At 36.0% G+C, this 7,366-nt stretch overlaps 1 long non-coding RNA gene across 1 annotated transcript in view; it reads left to right on the forward strand.

Moving 5' to 3' along the window:
• Positions 1–3,612, forward strand: part of LOC116070351 — a 23,152-nt gene extending 19,540 nt beyond the window's left edge. Inside the window, exon 3 of the long non-coding RNA XR_004110362.1 lies at positions 3,283–3,612. This is a non-coding gene — a long non-coding RNA (uncharacterized LOC116070351). The remainder of the gene's footprint in view (positions 1–3,282) is intronic.
• The last annotated feature ends 3,754 nt before the right edge of the window (positions 3,613–7,366 follow it).

Here is a 7,366-nt window from a genome sequence, read left to right on the forward strand (position 1 = left end):
TCATCTTGGTAGATCATACCTTTGATGAGTATGAAGTGTCCCTCCTTATCTTTTTTAATCACTTTAGGTCGAAAGTCGATTTTATTCAATATTAGAATGGCTACTCCAGCTTTTTTCTTGGGACCATTTGCTTGGAAATCTCTTTTCCAACCTTTTATTCTGAAGTAGTGTCTGTCTTTGTCACTGAGGTGGGTTTCCTGAAAGCAACAAAATGTTGGGTCCTGTTTATGTAACTAGTCTGATAGTCAATGTCTTTTTATTGGGGAATTGAGTCCACTGATATTAATAGATATTAAGGAAAAGAGATTGTTGTTAGGGTTGGAAATCTGTTCATGTGGCTATCTTCTTTTAGTTTTGTTGGAAGATTACTTTTTTGCTTTTTCTAGGATGTAGTTTCCCTCCTTGTGTTGAAGTTTTTAATTTATTACTCTTTGAAGGGCTGGATTTGTGGAAATATATTGTGTAAGTTTAGGTTTGTCATGGAATACTTTGGTTTCTCCTTCTATGGTAATTGAGAGTTTTGCTGGGTATAGTAGCCTGGGTTGGCATTTGTGCTTTTAGCCATTTTCTTAACCATGGAAAAAGTTTCTAGTTTTAAAGACTGGAAAAACAAAAGGAAAAGTTACAGTAGAGACTTGAATTGGAATATCAGTTTACCTAAATTTAAAGTCTTCAGCCATATAAATCTACAGAAAGAGATACACAGATAAATAAATTGAGGCATAGTGACATAGGTTTATAAATGAATGGATATAAAGCTGAGATAATATCCAGTAGAATTTCAAAAAATATGATCAGTGCCTTGGAAGTTAGAATGACAGAACTAGCTAGCTCTGTGACTGTCTTAATATTAGGTATCTTACCAGGCAGTAGTGGCACATGCCTTTAATTCCAGCGCTTGGGAGCAGAAGCATGTATATTTCTGAGTTCGAGGCCAGCCTGGTCTACAGAGTGAGTCCAGGACAGCTAGGGCTATGCAGAAAAATCCTGTCTCAAAGAACCAAACCAAAATAACAACAACAAAAAACCCCAAAAAACAAAAACAAAAACAAAAAACAAGAGAAAACAAGATTAGGTATCTTTAACATAGACAATAGACAATAGTAAGGTCCATCTTATATCCACCATCGAGGAATTTGTACTTTATAACTAAATCTGTAAAGTCAGTTCCTAACGGGTATAGTAGGGACAGATAACACATATGGCAAAAATATTCTTATAAATGACTGCTCAGAGTAAAGGGAAAATGTCACTAAAGAGGAAAATGAGCCTGCTGCAATATCTGTTCAAGTGCTATAGAGGTTTTGAACTTACTAACCTTGGAACTATGCATCTTTCTTGATGTACAGTGACTACACCCCAACGGTAGCACTGCACTCATGGGGAGGGCTTCTATCTCTTTTCAAAGGACTCATAGTTCATTAATCTCCTTAAGGTAACTTTCCTCCTATGTATTGATGAGATTGTTGAGTTTTCAGTTCCTTAATGTTCCCTCTTACCTGAAACTGATGAATTTGTACATCTTTGTTGGGTAACATAATATTTGGGAAAGGTGAAAAGATACTGCAGAGGATAGGGTAAAGTTTTGTGTTGGGGAACCTTTATTGTGATTTAGAGTCAGCTAAGAACCTGAAAGTATACAGAGTTATAGCACAATCCCACAGGATCAACAGTGCATCTTTGATATAATGATACCATGTCATGCGTAGAAATGCATTGTGGTAGAGGAGTCTGAAGAAAAAAATGCCAACAAAAGAATATTGAAGATGTTCTAACTGTATCACGATCCTAACTGAATCATGAAGTTATTTTCAAGTATTTTTGTGATATTTTAAATATCTGAGTGTTTTGTGTTTATGACAAACTACTAATGTTCAAACATGATATACCATGTGTTCTGACCAGCAACAATGTACAACTAAATAACAATTTTTAAGCTGAATTCTGTTTGCTTATTGACTCTCTTAAATGACATTTTGCAACCTTTCACGTATTTGTGGAATTCATGCACATTAGCGTTATAAACAACCCCAAAGGAGTCACGGAATCAGCAATATGTTAGAGTATAGATCATATACTTAACATTATGACAAGTACTGCTGCTTATCATTTAGTTGGAAGAATGAATTAAAAGTCAGTTAACCATTGTCTGCCTACCAATGTTTTGTTCAAAATTTTTAATTAAAAGAAACCTCTGTAAAGAAATGCAATGACAAATCTACAGAGAAAGAACTCTGTGCAAAGGGTTGAACTTGACCTTTTGAACCAAACTCTTGGTTTAACACTTCTTGTTTCTGTGTGTGTGTGTGTGTGTGTGTGTGTGTGTGTGTTGAGAAATTTACCCATATAAATAATGCATTTGGGATATTTTCAACATGTTCATCCCTTAATATCCTCTCTGTTTCTCCATTCTTTCTTAAAGTGCTTCTTCCTCCTATTTTCATCCATTTTTATCTTTTGTGACAGACTGAGTTTAATTCATGTTACTTATGTGACTGTTTGTATAGAAATGCCTCTTCTAGAAGCATAGCTCTGCATAGTTCCAATGCCTTCTTAGTATCCAAACAGATTTCCCTTATTTCCTTGTAAATGTATATTTTTTACTGTTTTGCACTAAAGTAGTTCAACATCAAACTACTTTTCTTTAATAAACATGAATTGACGCTAGTATTTTTTCTTTCAAATAAATTTTAATGTCAGAATTATTTTAAAACCCCTGAAGTTCTTTTATTTGTTTAGTTGTAATTCTCTAGATAAGAAGAGAAGTGCCCGCATTTGCAAAAATGAACAATTTGAATTATACATAAAAATTTAGATCTATATCTTTTTTGATCTTGACCAAGAAATTTTTAAATTTGATGTAACATAAAGCAATGGATTTTTCAGATTACTTTTGTACCTTCATTAAGAATAATTTTCTAAAAAGCAAAACAAAACAAAAATAACTGAATTACCTTAGATGTTTTATTTAGCACTTACTATTTACAACACCATTAAACAAACAAACAAACAAAGTATACATGGCCCAGACCCATGGAAATTGTCATAAGTATATGATTGGAAGAAAAAGGGAAATAAATTTGATTAATGTATCAATTATGTAAGTGCACATCAAATAACTAACTACACAGGAGTTTGAGAAATGCTCTATAAAAACACATTATAAGAGGTTTTGTTGTATTTGGAAATATGGCCACACTGTTAACGTGACCAAGATATTTGTGACTCTTAAAAATTTGATAACTATTCTGTTTGCCAACATTATTTGTGCTTTTCTTCTAGAAATTAAGTATCATCCCTCCAATGTCAGATGCCTGGACAAAGATGAAGGAAGTGTCTGATTCATTTCTGTACCAAATTCAGTGAGACCTAGCAATTACTTCTCCCCAGTTGTCATCTCTTTGCTCTAGACAGTTTATAATTTGAAAGACAGCATTTTGGACTCTGTGCTTTGAGGTGCTTTGCATGAATAAGAGAATAATTGTAGAGACACTCAATTGAGCCATGTTAAGTATGATTTCCGTATTTTGTGGAAATGGAATCAGAGTTGACAAGGCAAAGGGGGTCAACCCAAGTGGGAAAATAAAAAGCTGTTAATCTACCTCAAGAGAATATTGCTGACTGGCCTGGTGCCACTGAATAAATCATTGACTGCAAATATATGTGGCTACAGGTAATGATGAGAGGTTAGACGGGTAGAGCACTATAAAAGTGTTCCCATGAAATGAGAATAGATGGAAACTTTACAATGGGATAATACCTTGACCTAGTGTCATACACAGCACATGAAGGTTACGCTGATTGAGAAATAAAATACTAAATACTAAATGTTCTAATGACTTTGAACATAGGACAAGGGAAGCAGGTGAAATGTTTTAATAAATATATTAAACTCAGTCAAATAGGTTAGCCAAAACACATCACACACATACACACACAGGTTAGGCAAAACACATCACATAAATACACACACTCAAGTTAGCCAAAACTCATCACACATATGCACAAGTATGCAAACACACACAAATACAACTTATACATATATGTATCACACACATATGTACAATTAAAACACACACACACACTCACATAAGCACATTCAAAATCTCAAAATTAAACTTTGATTCAAATACTATGTATTCTTAGAATCCCTTTTATTTTACTTACATATGCTTTTAAAATAATGTGTCAGAAAGCTTAAATACAATTGCATTGGCATTTATTAGTTTTCTTGAATAAAAATATCAGACAATATATTACTTCTGATTTACATTTTGCCTGTTCTGGCAAGCTCTACTTGTTCACTTTCTCAGGATCCTTATGACTCATCAAACAATCTGTCATCTCAAAATAACTCATTGGATACAATTCTTTAAGTACATGGCAATACTTAGAGGAAATACAACTCACTTTTTTACTCCAAATTATTGTGCCAAATAAACAGTTACCCTTCAAAAATAAGAAGTAAATACAATTATTAGCAGATTCATCTGTCACTTTAAAACAGGAGACGAATTGGTGCCCAACTACTGCCACTGGAAGCCTTGACTGGTTCCAGAAGGTGACCAGTTCAAGAATGCATGTAATTCATCCTCCATTATATGAAGTACTTGCTAGAGTCACCCTCACAGGTTCTAGAAAGTATCCACTTCACTAGATTTCCACGAGATTCCCTAAATGCCCCCCCGTTCTCGTTATCATGCTCCATTCTCTCCCCTTCTTTACCTAATCCAACTGTTTCCATCCCCTTCTTCAGAGGGCTACCCCTTCCTGCCCACTAGACCCTTCCTTGTTATTAAGCCTCTCTGTGTCTGTTATTTTTCGCCCAATTATCTTTCATATAACAGCTAATACAGAGTTATATATAAATACAAACTATGTTTGCCTTTCTGGGTCTGAGTTGCCTTGCTCAGGATGGTTTATTCTATTTCCATGCATTTATCTGCAAATAGCATGATAGATAGCATTTTTTTCTAAGGCTTGAGTAATACTTTACTAACTTAAGGCCCAAGCTGTGAGAGTGAGCCCATGCTAGACATTGCCTAATAGCCAAGAACTGGCAGTTAGATGACACAGTAGACCAAATGCAACTTACCAAAAAAAAAAATCAATGAAATGATTCCTATTGGTACTTTGCTATACTCATAGACTGATGTACTAGCCCAATCCTCATCAAAGAGGCTTCCTGGAGCAGTTGATAGGAACAGATACAGAGACCTACACCCAAACATTAGGCAGAGCTCAGAAACTCCAAAAAGGGCTAGGTAGGTGGAAGAATTTTAGGATCTGGAGTGATTAAGGCCACCAGGGGAATATGGAGCACATAATCATCTAAGCAGGCTCACTAGGGCTCACAGAAACTGAAGCAGAAATGGGGGAACCTGCAGAGGTCTGCCTAGCTCTGCTGCTTACTTGCTGTGCTTGTTTAGTTGCATAACACCTAACAGTGAAAGCAGGAGCTGACACTGAATTATTCACATGCTCTCGGGGCCCTTTCCTTCTATTGGGTCCAGCCTTATAGGAAGGTTTGTGTCTAGTATTATTGTATCTTGCTACCTAATCCTTTGTTGAAACTGCAGAGGGCCTGCCTGCCCTTTCTGAAGAGAAATGGAAGTGCCCTGGAACTGAAGAAGAGGGGAGGGGAAGGTGTAACCGGGAAATGTGTGAGAAAAGAATACATAAAAATAAATATTACATAATAAAATAAATAAGAGATGGAGGGTCTTAAGAGTATTAGAATCAATTTATTGACTAAATCTAATAGTTTTAGCACCAATAGATCATATTTAAAATCATGTGATCATTACAATAATAAGTTAATGTTTCCAGGAATTTATTTGAATTTAGTCAATGGTGAAAAATGATTTACTTTATTTTGATTTTTATAAATTTGATGTCTGATAAATTTCATTATATATTTGTTAGTTGAAAGTAAAATCATTGCATGCTAAAGCATATTTCAGATTATTGATAGCAATATTATTTCCATTTTGTTAATCAGTTATTAAAAATATAAATAATCATCTGCAATTTTCTTCCCTGGGGGAGTTTTATTAATCAATCAAACAATGTACAGAGTTTCACAGAAAGAAAATGTACACAGTTAATCATGTAGACCCTAGCTATTCTAGATTTGTGTCTTCACTGCTGTATCAGGGAGTAGAACTGATAGATTTAAAAAAAAAAAACAGGAAATATCTCATCGATTTCCTGACCCTCTGTACCTCTCTCATATCTCCTCCAGTTCCTGATACAGTCAATGGAGAGTCCCAGATACCAGGGAAACAAGAGACTCCTACGACCCAATGGGGATGACTTTAGCAGAAATGCTAAAGAGAAGGGGTAGACAGAACCTGTTGAAATCACCTCCACTTGGTAGGCACGGCCCTCGTCAAGTGATGGGGCCACCCAACTATCTCAAAGGTTTTAACCCAGAAATGTTCCTATGCAAAGTAAGAACAGGGTCAAAAAATGGAACAGAGACTGAAGGAATGGCAAACCTGGGACTGCCCCACCTGGGGATCCATCCTGTCAGCAGACAACAAACCAAACACTGCTACTGTAGTCAAGAGGCACTTGCTGACAGTAGTGCAATTCCATTGGAAGAACAACATAGGTTGGCCTGACCATCCAGATCTCCAAGAGTCTAAACCACCAAACAAGGAGTGTGCCTGGAGGGATCCATGCCTCCAGATAAATAAATATCAGAGGATGGCCTTACCTAATAGCAATGGGAGGGGAGGCCCTTGGTCTGGAGGAGGTATGATGTCACAGCATAAGGGGATGCTGGAGCAATGGGGAGGGCAATTGTGGGTTGGTGGGGGAATGCTCTCATACAGTCAAAGGGGAGGTAGGAGGGCAGATGTGGGATAGGAGGTTGGTGGAGGGTTTAACTGGGAAGTGGGATATCATTTGAGATGTAAACAAATGGAACGACTAATAATAATAAAAAAATCCCAGGAAATTATATTCTACAAGTGTGGAGGTTACAAATCTGAGATAAGACATTTTATGGCTAATTTCATTCTAAAGCAACTTTCCTGGCTTATAGGAGATTGTTTTCTGTTTGTGTCATTTCAGGACATCCTTAAAAGATTAGTGACCATGCTAGAATAAGAACATTTTTTTTTCTTTTAACCTAGTTGCCTTTCAAGGTCCTACCTACGATCTCAGTTACATTCAAGGATACCCAGGTAGAAACACATGCACTTGGCAGACAAAACCTTTTAGCTCTGAAAAGGAACATCACTTTGTCTTTCTGTTTTATGCTCTATTTTTTTTTTCGTACTTCAGACACTGGTGTGTCATTGAACTTCAGACTCCCATTTGTTTATTATAGAAAGGGAAAACAGAATCATTTGTCTCT

This window comes from Mastomys coucha, unplaced genomic scaffold (genome assembly GCF_008632895.1).
Source record: "Mastomys coucha isolate ucsf_1 unplaced genomic scaffold, UCSF_Mcou_1 pScaffold22, whole genome shotgun sequence".
NCBI classification, from domain to species: Eukaryota; Metazoa; Chordata; class Mammalia; order Rodentia; family Muridae; genus Mastomys; species Mastomys coucha.